General features: G+C 41.4%; 1 protein-coding gene across 8 annotated transcripts in view; it reads left to right on the top strand.

Annotated features, from left to right (window-relative positions):
• Positions 1-23,640, top strand: part of LOC310902572 (uncharacterized protein) — an 881,556-nt gene that overhangs the window by 233,834 nt on the left and 624,082 nt on the right. The window lies entirely within an intron of this gene.

Raw genomic sequence — 23,640 nt, forward strand, 5'->3', positions numbered from 1 at the left:
GCGCTTATATTACCAAACTAATAAAAATCAACAAGTAAACATAGCAAACATAACTCTGTCATTATTTATACAACTTGCCTTTAGCATAAATATTATTGAATATACAAGGTAAGATTGCCTGTAGTGCTGAATGATTCAAAGAATTTGCTATTAAATTGAATTTGGATGGCTCTTTTTAAGAAGGTTATAGAGAAAAACAAGTTAAAGAAAAAATCAAGTGTTTGATTTTTTTTTTTTTTTTTTTGGTAAATGTGTACCTTTTTATAGATAGAAATGCCTTGTGTTGGGAAAAAAGTGCTGTACTCTTTCCACCTGAGCCATCTGTGTCCAAATCCTCTGTGCTTACCTCTGTGCTTACTTTCAGGCCTTTAAAAACACAACCCAGCATGTTTTTCTCTTGAGCTGGGCTTTTAACTAACCTCCCTGAAGACAGCCTGATGCAGGCACCTGACGAAGAGGCAGACTGCTGAGGGTGCATCCCCTGGCAGCAGGACGGACGCAGCCTCGCAGGCAGTCCAGCTCGTGCCTTGAGGCTGCCTGCAGCTAGGCGAGAGGGATGCGGGGGTCTGCGGGGGCTGTGATTATCAGCCAACCCCTCGTAAGGGTCTTGGGCAAAGTTTTAGAGCTTTCGGAGTTTTGCAGGGTATAAAAACACTGTAATAAAACATCGCTCTTCACCGTATGTGGTCTGTGGTGGTCTTCTCCTTTGGACCCCTGTTCACTGCAGTTCTTCCATGGGACCTTTCACCCACAACTTTTTTAGAATCATCCCAAATTTATTGCAGTGACTGCCACACACTGTGCAGTCAGTGACACAGCCCCTGAAGCACTTTTTCAAATAGCTTCTTTTTTTGCTCCTACTTAGACCACGGGTGGGGAGGGGGAGAATAGAGGGTGTCTGTGCTGTGCCAGCTCAGGAGCAATGAGTTCTTCCTCGGCAGGTTGTACCAAAGTATATAAGTATTCTGATCTAGTCTTCTGAATAATGATATACATTGCTTTTCTGTAGTGAGGATGACTTTGTTTGTAAATTCACTGCACTTTATTTTAAAAAATTACATACATAAAAATACATTTTTAAAAACCGTGGGCAGTATTTCACCCCTCTCATCACATTCTCATTACTCTTGTGTCTCCCTTTTATGCTTGTAGGTGTCTGGGCAGCTCTGAGGTCAAAGTTATGACACATTGATTTCTTCTTTTATTGTTCCATTATCTTGTCTTTCCAAGTTGAGCACAGCACTCTTCCTTCATCCCCTTTTTCACTTTGAATTTTCAAAGTTGACAGCAGGTTATTGCATATCTTGACTTACGGTGCTTTTACTGTGAACCTGATGTAATGAGCTGTTGTGCATAAGTCTTCTTTCTGTATCCCTTCTGTTTCTGAAAGTATACTAGTATTGAAACAAGGAAGTTATATTGTGTTTAATTTCTAGTATTATGTCTCTGTTTGTAGTAATTACAGCAACCAAAAAAAGGGATACTTGTACATTTTGGAATTAAAGGCATTGTGCGATACTGTCAGCTCAAATGCCAGCTCTACAAGCACGTTGCTATCTCTTTTTTGTGTCTGGGTTGTCTACTGTTTTCCTGGTCCTGCAAGTACGCCCTTGAATCAGCAGAAGCCCTGCGGTGACCATACCGTCATGTTGGACCTTCCATGCCTGACTTGTTTGACCACGATAGCCCTATGACACGTGTTGTATACGGATTTTGAAAAAACACAGGCTAATTCATCATCACAGATCTACCATAAAATGTGGGATTTTACTACAGGCTGGGAGATGAGTGGTTGGAAAGCTGCCTGGCAGAGAAGGACCTGGGAGTACTGGTTGATAGTCGGCTGAATATGAGCCAGCAGTGTGCTCAGGTGGCCAAGAAGGCCAACAGCATCCTGGCTTGTATAAGAAGCAGTGTGGCCAGCAGGGCTAGGGAAGTGATTGTGCCCCTGTACTCGGCTCTGGTGAGGCCGCACCTCGAGTACTGTGTTCAGTTTTGGGCCCCTCGCTACAAGAAGGACATGGAGGTGCTCGAGAGAGTCCAGAGAAGGGCGACCAAGCTGGTGAGGGGTCTGGAGAACAAGTCTTAGGAGGAGCGGCTGAGGGAGCTGGGGTTGTTTAGCCTGGAGAAGAGGAGGCTCAGGGGCGACCTCATCGCTCTCTACAGGTACCTTAAAGGAGGCTGTAGCGAGGTGGGGGTTGGTCTGTTCTCCCATGTGCCTGGTGACAGGACGATGGGGAATGGGCTGAAGTTGCGCCAGGGGAGTTTTAGGTTGGATATTAGGAAGAACTTCTTTACTGAAAGGGTTGTTAGGCGTTGGAATGGGCTGCCCAGGGAAGTGGTTGAGTCACCATCGCTGGAGGTCTTTAAGAGACGTTTAGATGTAGAGCTTAGTGATCTGGTTTAGTGGAGGACTTGGTAGTGTTAGGTCAGAGGTTGGGCTAGGTGATCTTGGAGGTCTTTTCCAACCTAGACGATTCTGTGATTGTGAGTTTCCTGCAAGACCCTTTTCAACCACTAGTTTGGAAAGTATCACATATCTAGCACCATGCTAGGACAGAGGATGCTGTTCTCCTGCCTTTCATATGCCTGGAGGGGACTTACCTCTTCTACTCCGTCCTTCTTAAGATGCCTGTCATGTGTGCTGCGTTAAAAGGGTGTCTTGAAGCAGCCCTGGAAGGCATCTTTGTTAAGTAGAGGGGAGGAGAGAGGATGATTCTTTTTCCTGTTTCTACTAAGTCCTTAGCAAAACTTAAACTCTGTACGTTTGCTGGATGTTGTCATCTGAATAAGGACTTTGGGATAGAAATCTAGTGTTTGCTTGTCGTCACTGCGTATTGGCAAAAATGGGATTTACTGAGGCATTTTGTCTGTAATTGATATGATATAAACAGAGGAATAAATGTATTAAATATTTTATTTTTGCAAGTTGGGGATTGATGCCAGAATACAGGAACAGCTGTAGCCTCTAACGAGGGAAGATGGATGCTGTGTATAAAATCAATCTATATGTGTTGTTTATACAATTACAGCATTAAAATGCAAAGAAGCTGCCAGTCAAAATGCTGACAACATGCAAAGCTATAAAATAGCAAAGCAAGTGCTTTTGATGTTTAGTGATGGAGTAAATGTTTGTCAGCTCTTTCAGTTTAATGTAACTCCACAAAGAGGAGAGAAAGAGATGTATTATGAACATCCATCAATCATCTGTTCTGTGGCATTCCACGTGTCTGTTAGAATTGCAGTAAGAAAACACTGCTGTCCAGCTACGCGTTGTGTCATTATATTGTAATTAAATCACTACTTTGAGAATGGAGAGTTAATACAGGGAGAAGAATAAGCATCAGAAGGAGGAACTATTCTGGATGTAGTTCCAGACACCCTCCACTCTTTAATTTTTTTTGGAAAAAGGACTGAAGATCAAGATAACTTTATTTCCATCTTCACTGCTTAAATCTCTTGGTTTGTTCCTTAGCTTTCCTTAGTTGCTGAAGTGGAATATTTCTGCTCTATCAAAGATGGTAACTTGTTTGTAAACTCTTCCTGTTCCTTGTTTTTTTTTTTCTTCTGTCATTCATAGTAAGTAACTATTTTTCTATTTTCTGTTTATATTTTGGTGTTTGCCATAGTAGCTAAGCCGTGTGAACACCCTGCAGCACTCAACCATCCCTTCCGTATTGGTATGCAGTACAATTACTGTAACATGTTTAAAATTGACTGCAGGATGAATGTATTATGGTAGCACTTCGTGTAGCACCTTTCATGTAAAAAAAAAAAAAAATCTAACTAGGCGCTTTGTGGGGTGAATAATAGAACTACAAAGATAAATAATATATTTAGAGGGATAAATAATACATAAAAGCAGAGAGAGGAATTAAGAGGCAAAGCAGGAAATGAGTTTTAGCTTTAACAGAAGTTAGAATTGATAAAGCAAGGAAGCTACAGATGGCCAGCTTTCCAGTTTGGTCTCATTTGATTGTTCGGAGTTGAGCTGTGATAATCACAAGTGAAACGTTGCCTGAGCCTTTTATTCGTATCATTTAGAAATCTGCCCAGACTGTTGACAGCATTAGGTGACCTAAAATACAGACAGAAAGCTGTCCCTAGTAAGACTGTTTCTCCATCTTTGTTTTCACTACTGCCTGTCCAAAAGGTACAGGTTTTTAATGAAATGTTTGTGTGCTGGCATAATTTCAAAGCATGAAACTGGATCTCTCTGCCCTCCCCCCCCCCCCCCCCCCCCGCCTTTTTTTTGAAAAGGGGAAATGATGAGAAGATGAAGATGATTAATAAGGAGAGTGGATGAGAAGGGGGGGAAAAAAAGAAATCTAAAAGCTGTGGTGTTAAGCTAAATGAAACTCTTCACTCACATGGGTTCAGCAAGCTTATGTTACAGAGGACCTTCAGCTTAAAGACAGCATTGACATGAATGTAAAAAGTCATTGGAAGGAATTGGTTCCCTCTGGTCCGAGAAAGTGGTTTCAGTTGCAGACTTGGAAACCACTACTCATATTTGTGAGCTTCATCCAATGAATTAGTTCTGCAAGATCGTGTCTTACTTTAGCCTAAGCTCTTCCTTGATTGTTTTCCACTTCAGCTTTAATTCAGCCTGGTGTGTAGAAGAGTTTACATGCTGGAGTTCAATACCACTGTAGATATATTGCTCTCTGGAATATATGTAGGTCTACCTGATCCTTTATTTTTATGATGCTTTTATTGTTATAGTACATCTCAGTAATATACAGTAAAAGGAAGGGAAATAAAGCTTTTCTATGAAAATTACTCCTTTTGCCAAATGAGAGAGAATTCTTTTTTTGCTTGTGGATATTGTCAAATCTGGTAAACTTTTGGTAGCAACAGTGAGCTATTCCCTCCTTGCCCTCTCACCTTGTCCAAAATTAAATTGGTTTTCCAGGGAAAACAATAAAAATGGTTTCAAAAAGGAATGAGTAATACTCATAAGACTAGAGAGGCATAAACATAACTGTAACACAGCAAGAATATAAAAGCAGATTTTCTCTCAGAGGTTGTTAGAGGTATGGAGGAGGAGATTTTTTTTTTTTTGGGGGGGGGAGATCTCACCCACAACCTTCAACAACGGTGAAAGACATCAAAAGCTAAGTGTAAGAGCTTGTTGTGCATCATTGAGGCAGAGCTGTAATTTAAAATGCTGAATTGTGAGCCCTGTGGGTTTGAATATCAGATATTTAGTACTGAGATTGATAATGCAAGGAGGTCTTCTTATGTATAGTACATAGGCGTTAATGCATCAGGGAGCAAAAGTATCTTCCCTTCAAGCAGCCGCTGCTAAAATACAAGGGAAGCAAAAATAGGCCTTGTACTGATTTTCTTTTTGTTAAATTAATATTCCGTACCAGGAAAAACTCTTCCCTGAAGACTGAAGATTAGGGTGTTGTTTTTTTTTTGTGTGTGTTTGTTTGTTTCCCCCCTCTTCCTTCATTCTGTAGTTACAACCAGGAAAGATGGACTCGCTCAGCCCTCCTTCCTTCCGTATTTTTGGAGTTGCCTCAGGGCCATATAGACTTAAGTGAGGGCCACTGAATTTAGTTTCTCTATCCATCCTTCTATGATCTATACTGCAGAGGTGCAGCAACTGTGCAAAACACTTTTTTATTAACTTCTAAACTTTAACTCATTCTGGTTTAATGACTGGAATCAGAATAAAACAGCAACACATTGTTACTGCTTTATGAACATGGGTTTGTATGATTTATTTGTGATTTGGTCATCAAAGTTTCTGTAACTGACTTTGTAATGCTTTTTCTGGGAAATTGTTGTGTGTTAAACTCTTAAACAACAACAACAAAACACAAAACAAACACAAACCACTGCCACCAAAAAGAAAACAACCATCAAACCCTGCTAAAATTATCCTCTCTGTAAAGCACTAATACAGTGGAGTGATTGATCATTTCTGTTCTCTAAAGACTGAATTTTCATGTATATTCTTCAGTATTCATAAGTGTAGTTACTGCATCTTGGTAAAACTCTACTGAACTAAACCTGTGGGGCAGAGAAATTGGTGGCATCGTAGATGCAATGTGAGTCAGGCAGGTTGGTGACTTGGTAACTGGTGCTCCACAGAAGAGTTTCAAACCCTGTAAAGGGCAGGCACAGCAAAAACCTGCAATTTGTTGTTGGAAGTCAGCCTCCCAGCAGCATGCTGTTGTGCACAGTCGTATTTACAAACTTCCTTTCAAAGAACGTTTATCTAGATAGCCCAGAGATAAAACATCTGAATTCTTGACCATAAAACTCGAGCCTTCTTACTGAAAATGTTTGAAGTCAGGAAGCAGCTGGTGTGCTGTGACAGGGTTTCCTCTTTTTCATTGAGGCCTCAGCTGTGTTGTGCTGTCTTTACTTTGTTGTGCACAGAGTTCCTTCTTTCATTAAAGAGGCCTTAGATGTTGATACGAATTACAAACTACTCAAGATACATGGAATGGAAAACAAGATCAAAGTTGCCTTATACTACCTCTGGTAGTGCAGTTGGATACAAAGAAAGGTCTTATTTTCTCCTGTCAGATAATCTGCCAATTGATTCACTTTTATGTTAGCTGTGAATTTGTCCTTTGTAAACTCTTGTATAGAAATGAAGAACACACCATCCTGAAAAACAGTAAGAACTGAAGCTGTAAGGTACTTGCAGTGTGTGTAAGGGGGGGGTGTTCTTTTTTTTTTTTTTTTAATATTTGTTTTAAATTTTGGGGTTGTGGGGAAGATTTGCAAGTAGCATTCAGCTTGAAGAGTTTTCCAGATGAAATAATACTAAAAAAAATTATGTTTGTTGACTGAAGAACTGAAATTTTATAACTAACGTAGGTATTCAGTGTTAGAAATAAGCTGCTAAATTTGATTGCAACATCAAGAGGTTGCAATGAAGTCCTTAAGGCTTTTTAAGAAGGTCTGTGAGTATTAAGTGATCCATAGGGTATGGCAGTCCAATATGTACAGCTGTGCTGAAAACTTATACATAAACACAGCAGAATTACTTTTTGTCAATATAACAAAAAATAGCAACTCAACTTTTTATTTTGTAACTCACTATACTTCTTCCAACTGTTTTTTTTTTTAAGTTACAAGGTACTTTGTTCCCATTGCAAAAAATCTGCACTCAACTCCTTTTAAAAATGTTTGCTCAGAAAAAACAGCTTACACAGAACTGTAATTTCCAGAAGTCTTGTCCCCTGTCCCACAGCCCAATGAGATGGGCACCTCCCTAGTTGCTGTATGCCCTATGAAGGGAAAACCAATTTGTAAATTGAGGATTTACAGTTACTTCCTAGCTGGTCCCTGGTTTCTTTACGTTGACTTACCTTTCTTTTTTACCTCCCAGTTTGAAAATGTAAGGCATTTGCTCTCCAGCTGAAACTTTCACAATTCCAAAACTTAAACAGGACGTGAAGGCCAAGTGCCATAAGTTCTGTGTTAACGAACAATTCTGTTGTGACCGGTGTTGTGGAGCCTGTAGTTAATGTTTCTGCTTGCTAACCTAACAGAACAGGCAAAACAAAGTGGTTTGAATTAAGATAGAGAAGAGGGAGATACCTTTTTTTTTTTTTCCTGCTTTACTGCTATGTATACATTACGTCTAGTTCATCTAAAACTTGTTTTGAAACTTCTCCTCAGATACTGCAGTCTCTTTTTCTACGGGTCCCCATCTTGCTATAACATCCTTGATTGATCACTTTGGCAGTGAGAGGCAGTAGATTGAAGTGCTGCTGCTGTTCTTCCTCTCTCTGTTCTTTGATGATTGAGTGTGTCTGCATGCTGAGGGTATTGATGAAGCAGTGCCTTTGGACCACTTAGCAAATATGACTTGTCTTCCTCTGCTTCAAACCCAGCGTCTCTTTTTGCCATGGACTTCCATGATGGTGTAAATGCTGCTGCATTCAAACTAGACCCAAACGGAACTTTTTAAAGTTATGTTTTGTGGATATGGTTGACATTGGTGGCACTCTGCAATTTGTAATGGAGTTGGTTTCCATGGGAAGCAGTTGTGACAGTTGGTATGAATTAAGATGTGTAGTAAAGATGCTTTAAGATTAACATAAAGTGAGTGACAGCCCCTTTACTTGTTCATTTAAGGGTTTACATTGAGATGCAGTATCCTTCATGTCCATGTCTTCATTTAATTCATTTTTGCTGAATTTTCTATGAAGAAAATGTTCTGATATTTTAAAAAAGAGGTAGGAAAATTCAACACGGCTGCAGATCACCTTTACTTACAATACACAGCTTGTGGAAACATGCTTAAAGTCAGTATTGGTCTTCTGCTTTTTCACTTTCTAAGTCTCCTCTTTCGGATGATTGCAGCAAAAAAGGAGAATATAGTAAACAGCCTAGGGTTTCTCACTGAGCTGGACAAAGGAGTAACAAGATAACTTGAAATTCAAGCGATCCAATTAAAAACAAAAAAGGGGTGCAAGCTGAAACTGTCTAATTAATTTGCAGTTACATTGGGGTGCTACAAATTATCTAGTACTAGAAACACCTAAATCAGGGCTTGGTGCCTTTCTAAAGGACCTAGGACTTTAACTTGAGTTTGGCTTCTCATGAAAAAAAAATAAAAAAAAAATTACTGTACATAGGTGGTTGGAAGGTTGTAAAATATATAAGCTTCTGATTTGATTTCTGTCTTTTCCGGTTTGAGAGCTAACACAAGCTGAGTTTGGTTTGTCAGATCTTCCTAGCAAGTGGGAAGAACTTGTTGAATTTGTTTCTGTACCCTGAAGAAACAGTCACCACAACTCATAGTCCCATGGTCCTTTCTTTTTTCCCCCACAAATACTGTGAGACAGTAATTTCTTGTGGCTCTAAATATTTATGATTTTGGCTGTGTTTATGTCAAGGTACAATTTCCTTGTTCCTTTTTCATCTTTTGGACTAAGAAAGTTAAAATACAGGTTTACTGTTGGAACTAAGCCAGCTCAGCAGCTTCCTTTCCACCACTGAGATTTCCATGACTTGTTGGGAAACAGCAGGACTGCGTGAGGGGGCAGTAACTGATTCCATGGGGATATCACCTCGCTGCAGACCCCTCTGCTTCCTGCCCTCTTGTCCCAGCTTCTGGGACCGCTAGCCCTGCTCCAGGTCCCCTCCTCAGGGCCAGGAGGTTTGTTGGAGGTGACTGAGAGTGGAGAACATGAATATGATCTGCCTCCAGGTCAGGGTGGAGGCAGTGCTGGAGCAGGCTGGAGACAGGCTGCAGGAGAGAGATCACAGAATCACAGAAATCACAGAATCACAGAGATGCTGAGCGGTGGTGGGCTGCCTTGGTAGCGCTACATGGGGTGCAGGACCACTGGTGCTCCCCGTTGTCATTTAGAATTTCATGTATCTGAAACTGTAATAATACTTACTATGTATATTTTCTGTAGTGGTAATTGGGACTCTCTGAGCATAGTTTAGAACAGAGAAAAGAACAAAGTCATCACTGTAACGTGGTAAAGGTGATGAGAAGGCTCTCCTGTCTGTTTGTCCTATTGGTTTCATTTTGTCTATGTTACAATCCCTTCCTAGCAAAGCAGCTGGCTCAAAGGTGACAATTGTTATAGCACTGACTTAAAAAAAGAGAGGGTCGCGTTCAGGTTCCTGATTGAGTGGTTTTGTATCCTGATTGATACTGTGGTTTTGATGAGTAGGGCAAGAGCTAGCACAGGCCATTGAGAGGGACACAAATGCTTGGGGGTGAGAGGTCTGTCTTTTCTTCAAAAAATGAAACAAAAAGTTTTCTGAAGCCCTGTACTTCATTCTGCTATAAGAGGAATCATCTGATATCTTAATTTACCTGGTTTAGGAAAGAGAAAGTCACTTGTTTGCTGCTCAGAATGGCTTGATGACAGGTTAAGGCAGCCAAAGCTGCACATGAGCTGAAATCTGTCTAAATTCCTGCACATAATTTCCCGAAGTTGTCTTTTTCTCCAACGACACCCTGCAAGAAATATGGAGCTTCCTCTTGCGTATGTCCCAGATCACCTCTCAGAAATGGCTGTTCAGGTTGGAAAGACCTGGGTGCAAAGCTGTTGTAATTGTGAATTACTGCAGTAATCCCCTGGGTTCCGGACCTCTGGAGTCTCACTACCTTTCATCTATCATTCCTTTGCATTCCCAGCTCTCAGCTGAAGGAGTTAGAACCGGACTGAGAACATCTTTCAAAGCCCAGATAAATGATGGCACTTTTCAGGGATAGATTTGTGTTCATGCACCTCATCTTTATTTGCTGAAATAGGGGAAGTATGTGTAATTTTTCCTGGAACAAGAAAATGCCATTCATGAGGACTTGAGTTAGTTTCCTCCAGAGAATCTCATCATTTTGATGCACCAAAATCATTTCAGAAGAGATTTAAAAATAAATAAATATATACAGGTGAGACTGCTGTTGTGTCTCTGTCTATGTTAAAAACAAAAAATGCTGATCCACAGACATTGCAAATAACATAAATTTTTCAGGGTGGGCTAACAGCTGTTCGGCACTGTTGATGAAAGGGAGCTGTAACGAATACCCTCAAAAGAAATTAGTGACCAAAACACATGAAAGTTCCACATTACAGGATTAGAAATGAAGTGAAAGAAGAGAAGCCTTTGAAAATCAAAGCAGCAAGTGTCTTCATGTCATAACATAAGAGTTGGTTCAATTTTCTTGGGGTTTTAAGCACTGTGGATCAGCATCACAGACGGTTTTACTCATGTTGTGGATTTGGGGGTGCAGGCCCGGGAAGCCAGGCCTGTGTTTGGGGAGGCAGGATGGAACAGAGCAGATCAGCTGGCAGCAAGTATTAATGAGGGCACCGTCCAAACGCCTCCTGAACTGCTCGCATACTCAAGGCGAGGCCGCACCATCACCAAACAAGAGGAGGCCCCCCCTCTTCTGACTGGCCAACTGCGCCGCGTGTAATGCACCCCCGAGGCGCAGGGCCCTCCTGTGAACTGTCTTCTTCTGCTTGCATCGGATTGTGGTTTTATGTACCAGTTTTCTCAAGGAAAACTACTTCAACTGCAAAGAGATTTCTTGAGAACTTAGGGGTAACTAATGCTGTATGTCTCACCTGAAAGCCGAGGTCGTTTTTATATCATCTTTTACATCACCCAAGCTACAGTTTGCTTGTGGTACAAGCCTTCTGTTGATTTCAGCTGCATATCTGTAGCAATGTGAGAATTGTGGAGTTGATAGTGTGAAGCATCTTCATATTTATTAAAGCATTTTATGAAGCACAAAGAATGCCTAGGAATCTTGGATTCCTAGGAACAACTTCACTCAAAAACTGCTCAATATTATTATAAAAATAAAATCATTCTACTGAACTAAGAAGTGGGAAAGATGCGAGTGGAAGACCATACTAGTCATCCTGTTCATAAACAAAGTAATGTGGATGAGCTTGGGCCGTGTTTTCACAGGCCATGTTAACTTCCAGATCTACTTTTTTTTTTTTTTTTTTTTTGGTGTATGGCCAGAGGCAACGCCAACAAACTCAGAAACTGAGAAGTTAGGCCTGTAGAGCATGTAATAAAAAATAAAAATAATTTCCAGAAATGTGCTTATTATGTGTGCGACTAATTCAGTCACCAAGTATTTTACCTAAAATTTTCTTGGGGAAGGAGAGTTATTGATATGCATAGGGTAGGTTGGCACTAAGGACAAGGAGGAATTTTGGAAAAGAATCTGCATTTCAATTAAATCCATTGTTTGAATTTTCAAAAAGTATTTTGAAAACAAAACAAATAAAACTTGTGCTCACATTATTCGTTGAGAAATCTCAGGAGTGTTCCAGCTAATCAGGGATTTATGGCTAAGTATTGCGTAAACCCCTGGTATTACACTAAAAGACATGTGTCAATGAATAAGTAGAAAATTAAACAGTAAACTTAGTTTTTGTCTTCAGAAAATATTAACCTTGGTTGCGCATGAATAAAATGGAAGGAGAAGTGTCAGAATATTTCTGTAGGAATGAAATGCTGAAAATGAGAGTAAATGTTACATGATAACTAATTGTCTGAAACAGTGTACAGTGGCAGATGGCTTGTTACAATGCTTAGGGACTTTTTTTTGTCATCCTCTGTTGTCAGTAAAAGTAGTTGTCATGAGTCAGATCCGAAATGATTGTCTGCTGATCATGGTTTATTGAGAAACTCATTTTGTATGAAAGTCACTGCTCTTTGGAAGGCGAGCATGGTGCCAAAGGTTCAGCGGAGTCTCACTTACAACTGGAATTTAATTTGTGTAGATGTGCTGGCCTCTGGCAGAGGTGATTTTCATACTTCATGAAAAGTGAGGTTGAATATATGTACCAAGCATGGCTGTACATTAAAGCAAGGAAAAGCGGAGGCAGGCTGGAAAAATCATCATTTCAGCCTGCTGCTAAAAAATGTTTTCAAAAGTTGACTAAAGAATATGAAAGTATTGGGAAAGTTGTAGGGATGAGGCTTTTAGATGTCCAACACTCTTCTTCTTTCATGTGATGCCGAAGCTAAGGATTTTTCAAAGCAGGGAGAATAAACGGGATATGTTGTCTTCAAGCGAAGAAATATATTTGTGAGGTCAAGCTGCTAAGTCTCTGCCTGACTGCGACCAGACCCTCAGTATTGAAGCCTGCCATACTGGGGACGGTCTCTCTCTCACTGTTCCCATCTGTTAATGAAAATCTGAATGCAGTACACCCCCAAAATGCCAGGCTCTGGGCTTCCCATCTGAATTGTTATGACAAATGCAAGGTTGCATAAGGAACGTCCGAATCATTGCAAGACAGACCCTATATCAGTCCATTACACCAGCAAGTATGCCTTTCATCTTTTTTCTCCCCTATAGATCTGGTGATTTTATCTCCTCTTATTTTACAACCATCGGGCTCTCTTCCTTGTTAATAAGTTTGCACTATTACCTACTGGAGGGACTCCAATGTCATTCAGACTTGTAAAAATGTTCGCCCTAGATTTTGGCCTGTAGCTATGGTGCTGGAAATGAAAAGGATACACGTGACACTGTTGGTATCACAGCAACAAGAAAATGGCAATAGTCTATAATAATTGTTCATTCTCAGGAGCAGGACTTGCCATTTCAGTGGAATTTAGTAATTTGCAAACATTGCCTTAATTAGAGTCAGCAGGAGTTAAAGATTTGAAAGAGACAGCCTCTAAATTTTTAAGAGGCCTGAAGCACCTAGTTAATATTCTTCGAAGAATCAACGTTACTGTTTCAATTTGTCTTTTAGCCAAACGTAATGTGGTTTAAAATGGTAAATGTTCTGTGCACCTCAAAATTTCTTTAATTGAGGAACTTCTGTTCAGTTTCTAAAATTGCTCACTAGTCAGCTTTGGGAAGCAGTCTGCTTAATCATTTGGCATAGGACACATTCCTAAGTACCCTTCTATCTATATACTCTCAGTTGTGATTCACAGTGTACACAGGCTTAGATACATGACAGATCTGAAATTTAAAATAAGCTTTTTGTGAATGGCATTCAAATCATGAGAGCGATCAACAGCAGGTAAGCCCAGGATGCTAAGGAGGAGAAAATGACTTGAACTCTGATGGTTCTCCTTAATGCAGGGAAATCTCAGTGAGTCTGTGTTAACAAATATGCAGGGATATTTTTAATCTGCTGTATTTACTGTTAACGGGAGCTTCGCTTGCAGCTTCCCACACTCTGCAGTTAAGAATGACTCTCCTTTTTAGTTGTTTTAACATGATTTTCTTCGCATTTCATTACTTATTGTAGATCACTGAAATTACTGGTTTTCCAACTTTGTCACGATCTGGTAATAAAACTTAATAAAACCAGGAAACACAAAAGACCTAGCTAATGCATTCTAATGCTGCAAATGTTAGACTATTGGTTACTTTACCCTTGAATGATTAAGTTAAGCTTTTCTTTGTGGAAGTGTGGTGAAAATGTACTTCATCTGGCCTCTTAGTAGCTCTTGTATTATGTGTGCAGATCTCTGCCAAAAAAGGACTAGCTTTGTTAAATTATTTTCTTAGATGGATATGCCGTAACCCCCCATATAACTAAACTAGAAGTGAAAGTCTTTTCCTTTGTCCAACAGCTGTTTAGTCCTTAGCCTGAGACAGAGTACTAAGGAAGTCCAGTTACGGTAGCTGTTGCTATTGCAGAAATTGTTCCTTAACTCATGATAACTACCCAGCAGCTGCCTAGTTCTGGCCCAGGAGTGATTATGTTAGGTGCTAGTGAACCGCTGCTCTTGCCATTCCCGCAGCCAGCTGGTGGATGCGGTGCCATGCACTGGATTATGGTGCAGCTTGAGAAAACACCACGTGAGGAGCTGTCAAAGTGACGTGTGAGCATGGCACAGCAGAACCCATTTAGAAGGAAGAGTGAAGAACTGCCAGAGCAGAATTGGTGAGCCTGTAGTTGTCGTGTAGAAAATGAAGAAAGAGGCAGATGCCCAGCCTATCCCTGAGCAGCCGGTACCCCTCCCGTCCCCCAGCCAGCCACCCCACATTAGTTGTCCAGCATGGTACGGAATTCCCCTTTGGCCAGCTGGGGCCAGCTGTCCTGCTTCTGTCCCCTCCCAGCTCCTGCTGCACCCCGAGCCTCCTGGCTGGCAGGGCAGTGTGAGAAGCTGGAAAGTCCTTGACTCAGTGTAAGCACTGCTCTGCAACAATTAAAACAAGCAGGAGGCATTTCTTCTCAGAAAGAGCAGTCAGGCTTTGGAATGGGTTGCCCAGGGAAGTGGTGGCGTCACTGCCCCTGGGGGTGTTCAAGGAAAGGTTGGAGCTGGTATGTAGGGACGTGGTTTAGTGGGTGACATTGATAGCAGGGGGATGGTTGGACCAGATGATCTTGGAGGTCTTCTCCATCCTTAATGATTCTGTGTTACACTGATGAGAGGCTAGAGCCTGAGCTGGAAAACTTCATGTGGAATGTGTGGTACCAGGTAGATCAGGCTGCAATTTGCTAGGTTCTGCTGTTTTGCCACCAAACCTTACCCATAAAAGTGGCCTAGAAGAAAGCTGGAGAGGGACTCTCTCAGGGAGTGTGGCCATGGAAGTGGGAATAATGGCTTTGAACAAATGGAGGGGAGATTTAGATGAGATGTGACGTGAGGAAGAAATTCTTCACTCGGAGCACAAAGCGCGCATGGGAATTAGGGCTGAAGATGCACCTTGCTTCTGTTCTTTTCCGTAAAGAATAGAATGAAATTGCCTAAAAAGCAGTGTTAAAAATAAACCCAGGGCACAGGATGGGAGGTGCAGGGCAGTCCCCGTGGCCGAGGGGCAGCCTTTCTCTCTGGCAAGCCAAATGGCCCGGGGGAGCCAGCCCCAGAAAAGGGGCCCTCAGCCCCCCAACCCTCCTCCTTGTCCACGTGAGGGCATCTTCCAGGCCGCTCCCAACACAGCCGCCTTTGGCCACGCGTGGGCCACTCCATCACAGAGGCTTGCTGAGGTCACAGTGGCCACCACTGCCCCGCCTTTGCTGCGGGCCCTATAAAACAGGCCCCCTGCAGCTGGCCCAGCATTCGCTGAGCATCTGGGCCCTCTGACTGCCAGCTCGTGCGGCAGGAGGAAGACTAGAAGAGCAAGGCGAGCAGCAGGCCTCCTTGGTGTGCGAGGACAGCGATGCCGTCCGGTGAAGCACCAAGAAGGAATGCACCTGAGCAGAAGGAGATGTGTCGTGGGCGGAGGGATAGCGCCGGCAGCACAAGAGACACCAGTGCCCAAGGGACCTCTGGCGCCCAGCCCACAGACACATACAGGCGGTACCATTGGCACCGCAACGATGCGGGGAACAGGCCGGCCCCTCACACACCCAGCGACAGGGGGCCTGGGCCTTACCGTAGGAGCAACGGTGACGTGGGGCGAAGGCGGGAGCATCGGGCAGACAGCCGCGGGGAGCAGAGGCGTGCCCATAGTCCGGAGCACAGTGCGGGACCCAGTAATGGCCGTAAACCAGAGGGCAGCGTCGGACCCATGCGTGACAATCAAGCTGACAGTGGCGTGGGACCGAGGCGTGGGACTGGACGACCTCCTGGTTCGGCAGCCTGGCCTGAGAACATTCCGGACGGAAGGCATCCCGTTTGGGCAGTCCCGGGCAAGGACTGGCTTAGCCTTCTGCCCAGCACCGTGGAGCCCATGGAGCTGGATCCACCGGATGTGGAGGAACGGGTGGAAGTGGATCCACCTCTGCTGGGACAGGCCTGGGACTACTGCGGCATGTCTTTGTGCTCTGCCATCCGAGAGCACCACCAGCATCGCAGGAGTGCCCGGCGAGCCCCCTACTCGTTGCTCAGGCTCCATCGCAAGCATTAGCTTGGAGCCACCAAACACCACGGACATCCCGCAGGCTTGCCTGCAAGATGTCCCGGCAATAAACAGCTCTTGCCGATTCTCAGGGGTTGTGTGAGTGCTTCTTTTTTTGGGGGGGATTGGGCTAAAGTTGCGCCAGGGGTGGTTTAGGTTGGATATTAGGAAGAACTTCTTTACTGAAAGGGTTGTTAGGCATTGGAATGGGCTGCCCAGGGAAGTGGTTGAGTCACCATCCCTGGAGGTCTTGAAAAGACGTTTAGATGTAGAGCTTCGTGATCTGGTTTAGTGGAGGACTTGGTAGTGTTAGGTCAAAGGTTGGACTAGGTGATCTTGGAGGTCTCTTCCAACCTAGGTGACTCTGTGATTCTGTGATATGCAAAGACATAATCTTTTATTGGGTAATTGAAATTACTGTGGCCAAGGTAATACAGAAAAAAGAACAAAGTGGTCATGACATTACAATAAATAATGTACGACAACTGGGAAAAAAAAGATAATTAATCCTTATAAGAGGAGTTCGAGCACTACAGGAAACAACACAGGACTGAATAAAAGACGCACAGTGTTATACTCTGCAAATGTTCAAGAAAAACATCAATAGAAGCTATTTGTTCTGGAATTGAGAGAGACCATAGCCTTTGACTTTACAAATGAAGAGGAAAATTTAGGGAGTTGCTTTAAAACCGACCGACCAACCAAGCCTGTTTTCCAATGTAGTAGAACTTAGCTCCACTGAGGTATCATTGTAGCTTAGAGTTTGTGAGGGTGAGTTGTCCTGAATCTTTGTCTTGAACATCAGCTGAGAAGGGGAGATGACACTTCGGGATAAAAAACAGAAGAAAACAGTTATGAGGTCAGTCTTATCCTAGACTACATCAGTTAAAATTGAATCTCAGCCCTATGCTGATGTGAATGAGATCTTTGTCAGCTAGAATCCTCATAACTGCACCTCTCCATTGCCAAATTCATGAAACAGAGTCACAGAAGAATACAGTCACCCTTTGTATTAAAAAGCTGAAACATGATAGGTTTTAGCCTGGCTTCGTAAGGAAATAGCTCTTCAGTGAGAGTGCTCTTTGAGCATGTGTTTTCATCTGTCTGGCTGTCTGTCCCTTTGTGCCAGCACCAAATAGCTTTTGAATCTATTGACTAACTGCAAAAGCATTTGACAGAAGGCTGATGTCTTAGAAATGCTTACTTTCAGTAGGAACCCTAGATAATTGTATCAGCAACCAAGAGGGTTCTGTGTAGCTCCTGGCCAGCTAGCCAGTTAGGATTTGTAGGTGTCCGTGCTGGCCACAGCACTTGCTGCCCTTTGCTCAGCCAAGCTTTGGGCTTCATTGATCTGAGCCCTGAAGTATTTTGTTGCAAAGTAAAGTGACACAGTTCTTAGCTAGTGGCAGTGGTTTGGGGATCGGTTTTCATCTTGCACGTAAGGTAAAGAGTAGGATAACTAAAAGTGAAAAAGGCAATATGCTTTTGTTAAGTAGGAATGGGGTAGGCTTGCAGGGAAAATTTAAACGTACCGTTTAATTCTGAAATGCAGAAATGCACAAAAAAGCTACAGGAGAAAGTAGAAACTCAATGAAAAAGAGAGAGAAAAGAAATGATCTGAAGAGCAGGGTCTTGTAAAGTATTAAGAAATCTTGAGTAAGAAGAATATCCTGAATAACCAGAATCCAGAGAATACCCTGACCAGTGGGCTTGAGGTGAAAAGGTTCACACTTTGAACCTCATCAGAATGTACTGATCAAATCCAAGGGAGCAGGTAGCATGGATACTAGATTTGTAAAGTGCTTCCAAATGGCAAAGTCATTTAGAGAGCAAATGGAAAACCACCTACTGTGAAGCACTGAGGACAACATCAGAGGCAGATCTAGTAATGCGTGGCGTCTGATGAAAACTGGAGGAATAATAAAGATGATTTGTATCTTGGGGAACAGTAATGAGGGATATCCGAGATGAGTAACACTCAAATGAGGATAAATTCATATACATGACTGGATGATGCAAATAAGGAGAGAAAAATAGCTGAAATAACATTATAGGCAAGCCAATTGAGAAAGATTTGTCAAAAATGCAACATGCAGATTAGATGTCATCTAGCCTAAATGCCAGAAATACAAAATAACGTTTTGTTCTATTTGTTTATGCCATTAAAGTGTCTGAGAGCTGCGGCTGGGCATGTAATCACTTTTATATTTACCTATGGTCACTGCAGTACTGATATCTAATTCATTATTTTCTAAAGTGCTTTGGAATACATTGTGTTTTAAAGGAATAAAACCAAATTCTATTCTTTGATCCCTACTCCATCATGCAGGGAAGCTACACCATCAAGACTCAAAGGACAGGAACCCATAAAATAAGTTAAAAGACATGAGGCTAAGGCAGAAAAAATGACTCAGCTACTCATTGTCGTAAATTCTGGATCAAACAGTAATTTGAATTTACAGTAGCCACCCACTCTAAAAAGAATTGTGTTCCTTTCAGTGCTTGAAATGTCACGCTGAATATGCAGCGTCGTGCACAAATCAAGGTTCAGATTACTTAGGTTTCTGGTCATGACTTCTAAATGTGCTTTTCCTGGCTTTCACCTAATGCTATTTTATGTGCAGTTTAAGAAATGATGATCTGATGCTCATATGGCTGGTCACTACTTATTTACTTGTTTCTGCATACATTTCTGATTGTTTGTTTCTCTTGTTTTGTTTTCTTCTATGTTTGTTTCTCTTGTTTTGTTTTCTTCTCTCAGTTAGTCAAATGATTGTTCCAAAGCTGATATTTATTCTTGGCATGTGGTTATTTATATGTAATACTCAACTGTCTTGCTTATGTGACTAGGAGAGTGGTGGAGGACTTTGGCTTCCCTTTGTCCTTCAAAACCTTTGCTGTTCACCAAAGAGGCGAAAGTCCATGGGTAATAAATCAAAATATGCTGGTCAGGTTACTAGTTATATGAAAAGAAACATATATAACTGCAAGCAAATTGCTAGAATATTTTATCTTACTTGTGGAAATTGTGTGTATACCTCTGAATAGTACATCTCTACTGAAACAACACAGCAGATAAAAGACATGTGAACTACATTGACTGAGTGGGCTTAGACTGTCAAGTTATGGAACTGAGATTTTGGGTTGTATGACTGGTGTGACACACGCAAGCAGAAAGGCCAGTGGTCTGTTGACAGAATAATAGTGCTGGTCGCCATTGACGTGGAGAGAGAAATTTTCATTTTGGGGGTCTGTTATATGAAAATTCTGAGAGCATATTTTAGCAAATCATGCTAAGACTGCATGTCTACCAAAGATGTTGAAACCAAGAATATATTTCATTAGTGTTAATGGTAATTGAATTTTTGGTGTGAAAGAGGCGTGTGAAGTACAGTGGATGACGAAGAGAACATAGAAGATGCAGTTAAACTTAGCTAGGCGTTTGGAATGTAAGAGTTGTCAACTTGTCTCAACGTTGGCAGGAAGGCAGAATGATACTGCTCCTCTTTGGGACTGTCAGAGTATCAAAAAATATGTCGGTCCATGAAAACATGTTAAGTAGTTTAAGGAAAAAAAAAAGGACTGGATGCCTGTTGACAACTGTGGGTTTGTCTGCCTACCATGGTGGATGGTGGTGGTGGGTCACCACGTTGATACACTTGGACCTCAGGCTCTGGTGAATGGTAATTCCTGCAGATTGTTCACCTGGTTGTGAGGGAGTTCCAGCACTAACCTTTGGCTACACTGTGTTACGATACTATTTTGGTCCTAATTTGGTTTCAGATACTGGGATAGATGAGCACACAGATTTGAGCTGGTAAACTTGTTTGTGGCTTTGATTTCAGATGTAGCTGATGGCTCAGAGATAGAGAGCATCAAAAGGCTGTCCCAAGAAACCTGTCCAATGAGATGAGATCCACTAATGAATGATTTTATATACTTGATTAATTAAATGCTAATCCATAGCCTTGGGCCAGCAGGTTTGAGTACAAGTTGATAAATTAGTCATTCCTGCAACATGTGCTTCTGGAAGCATGTCCCATCTGTAAGCAGCTGATGAATGCAGCATTACAAAAATAACAGTTCTTGTCCCTTCTAAGTGTGCACTTTTCTAATAGAAAATTACATGCTGATTATTCAGAGAATCATGTAACAACAAATACGTAGATCTTTGTGATATTTCACTATAAATTGTATGCCAGTGTTCAGGGTTAGCTCATGAGCATATCAGCTTTCTTACCATCAGTATTGTCTCTCTTTTGGTTTTCATTGGTGCTGTGTCCTGAATGTCTTTGAAAAATGTTATTTCAGTGTATGCAAATCAAGGATGTTGGTCCTTATTTCCAGTGTGCAGCTTGATTTCTTTTTAGGGCAGATTGTTTATTTATTTATTTATTTTTCCTAATATATGTTTTTATTTCATCAACAGGAATAAAATATTGCAAAATCGTTATAAGTTACATATATCCTTATATTTAGTGTTTAGCTAGAAGCCATTGTGTTGGTTCCACTTGATTTTGTGTAGCACAATACTTTGTCATTTGTTGAGTAAGGGAAATTTGCTGAGCAGATAATCTTATAACAGTGTGCCATCATGTAAGGCTGAGAATTACCAATGATTGCTGCTGATGCTAAAACAGTCGGCACAGCCCAACTAAGCTAGCAGACATCAGCCCCATCAGCTTCCTTTTATAAACCAATGACTGCATGAGGTTGTATTAGCATAAATCTAGCAAATGAGGTGTGCACGAGCCAGAAGTTTCCTGAAGACATGTTATGCTGTTTGGCAGTAACCCTAGGAGCTCAAGATGCATAATAGAGCCAGGAGGGAAATATGTGTCTGATCCTTAATTGGGAAGAAAGTTTGTTACCTCTGTGAAGGTAACCAGTTCCAGGAAACCAGACCAGACTGTCCCATCTCAGCCCAGGAAGCATGCTGGGAGCAGCATGCAAGATCCTGCTGGGAGGAGACATGAGCGTGGCAAATATCTTTCTAAACTAGTGCAGCATGGGAAGGTTTGCTAGTAGTTCTCTGACAGACCAAGATTTACAAAAAGGAGAGTACACTCGGGCAGGAAAGTAAGCCAGAGGGATGTTCAGCTTGTGAGAATTTGGGGATGTGCCCACATAAGCACAGACAACTTTTAGCAAGAGTAATTTTGGAGTAAACAGCCTCACAAACACATGCCCCAAGTATAAAGCAAAATGAGAACGATTCAAAACAGAACTGTTGAGAATGGTAAGGACCACACGGAAAACAATTGTGACTGGTAAAGTAGTTCTATTCAGGTTTGTAAAACAAATATTGTGGTGCCCATGTAGCATTTTGTAACATGTATGCAATAGTATTTTGTTCCAGAGAATGACTCTCCTAGGTAATTCCTTGGCTGTTCAAATTGAGACACCAGGCATGACGTAATAGCTGGAAACAGTTAAATAATCACAAAAATGTAAGAGCTTTTTCTTTATGAGCTGCATGGTGGTATCTGTGATTCTTAAAACAGTAAAATGATTCTCTTGGAAATCAATATGTAATCTAACTCACTTACCAGTCTGGCATGATGTACTAAGAATTTTCAAAAGCATGGCACAATTTGAATTTGTATATTTACAGTAAAAAAAAAAAAAGTCCCAGAAGTTTAGTTTCCCCTGTCTATTATGCACTGTATTAATTAGGTGGAAGAATACCAATGGTTTCAAAGAAAACGTCAGTGAATATTTAAGTAAAGTCCTAAAACATTCATGGAAATGTTGTGTTGGAATAGCTGGTAGGAAGAGACAGGCTGTAATTTTGTCAGAAGGGAAGGGGGAGGTTCTGCCTACTCTAGAATGAGGATGCTCCAGGAAGAGGTTGCCAAGAACAAACCAAAAATCTAGAATCCTGTCTCTTCCACCATGTGCTATAATCCATGATGCCATCCCTCTACTGGTCTCTATCCCGCTACTGCCCTTGAACAGTGAGATTTGGGCTGACTTTGGGTATCGCTGTGGGAAGCTTTTGGGGGATCAGGGAAGCAAGACCGTGAGTGTCAAGCAGTGGTAGCAGAGAAGGTAGTCCGATGCATCGAAACGGTGAGAAGCTGATGATAAGCTTCTTGTGGTTTGATTAGTTTGAAAACATGGTGAGCAGTTGACTGCCTCCTAAGAAAGACCCAGACTCCTACATTTTGGTACGTTAGTATTGTTTCATCTAAGTGACCTAAGATACACTGACTCTCTGTGTAAGCCTAGCATTTATAGGTCTTAGCAGGCTCTTCTGCTCTATCCAAATGTGGGAATAAATTATGGAAGATAAAGTTTTCTTTGTGTGTTGTTAGCAACTTTTTTGTTTGCTCAGACAAATACTAAGCTAGTGACTATGAATATTGTCATCTTTTTAATGATGTATGTAGTGTAAGTATTCCCTGTGTTCTGCTTTACTGTTTTATGAGATTTCACAATTAGATTAGATTCGGTCAATATCTGAATTTAAAATAAAAAAGATCAGGATACCTTTTGAAGTAGGTTCAGTCCAGTATTTTTGATATTCGTTGACTTAAGGAGAGTGAATGAATGACATTAATTATGTTCACCAGTGAGGTTTTGTTTCATTTTGTATTTTTCTTTAAGGATGGTGGGTAATAAATGGGCTGGTTGTTTATGATCATTAAATATCACAAATACAGCAGCTGCAATGACAGTTCTAGCAGCCGTAGTAGAATTCTTTTTACCTTGAATTTCAGTAATTTATACCACCTATTTTGTCCACATACGTATTTCACTTTGATACTGTGTTGTTCAGTTCCTGTTCTTTCTTTGAGTGCTCTTCTAATTTCCAAGGCCTGCTGTGTCCCTGAGCTAGCTGTAGATGTATGCTGTAATAATACTTGGGATGAAATGTAAGAGGATATTGTTATTATAGGTTGTAGAACAAACGGATGATTGGAAAAAACTGAGGTGCTCTTCTTGTTGTTGCTTCCTTTCAGAGAAAACACTACATTTTGTAATATCTTTATTTAAATGATTTTTTATTTATAGCACTACACTCTTTCTTAGGAATTGAATTATACTAAGAGTATCTAAAAACTAGCAAGTATTATGCTTTTTTGTAGAGAACAGAACTAACAAGTATTACAGTTTTCTGTAGAGCAGAATCAACATCTTCATATAATCTCTGCAGTATTATTTTGCTATCTTGAGAACCCAGACAGGCTCTGTGGATTTACCTCAACCTGAAGAGACCTCTCCTGCTTCTCAGAAGTTTTAGGTCACTGTAAATATTGCACTGGATTAGAGAGTGCTTAATGCTTTTTTTTAGGGATCATGAAAGCAAAAATAATGCCCTGTCTTTGACATGTATACTGCAAAGCAAAACAGCACCC

This window comes from Anser anser, assembly GCF_964211835.1.
Source record: "Anser anser genome assembly, chromosome: 7".
Lineage (NCBI taxonomy): Eukaryota > Metazoa > Chordata > Aves > Anseriformes > Anatidae > Anser > Anser anser.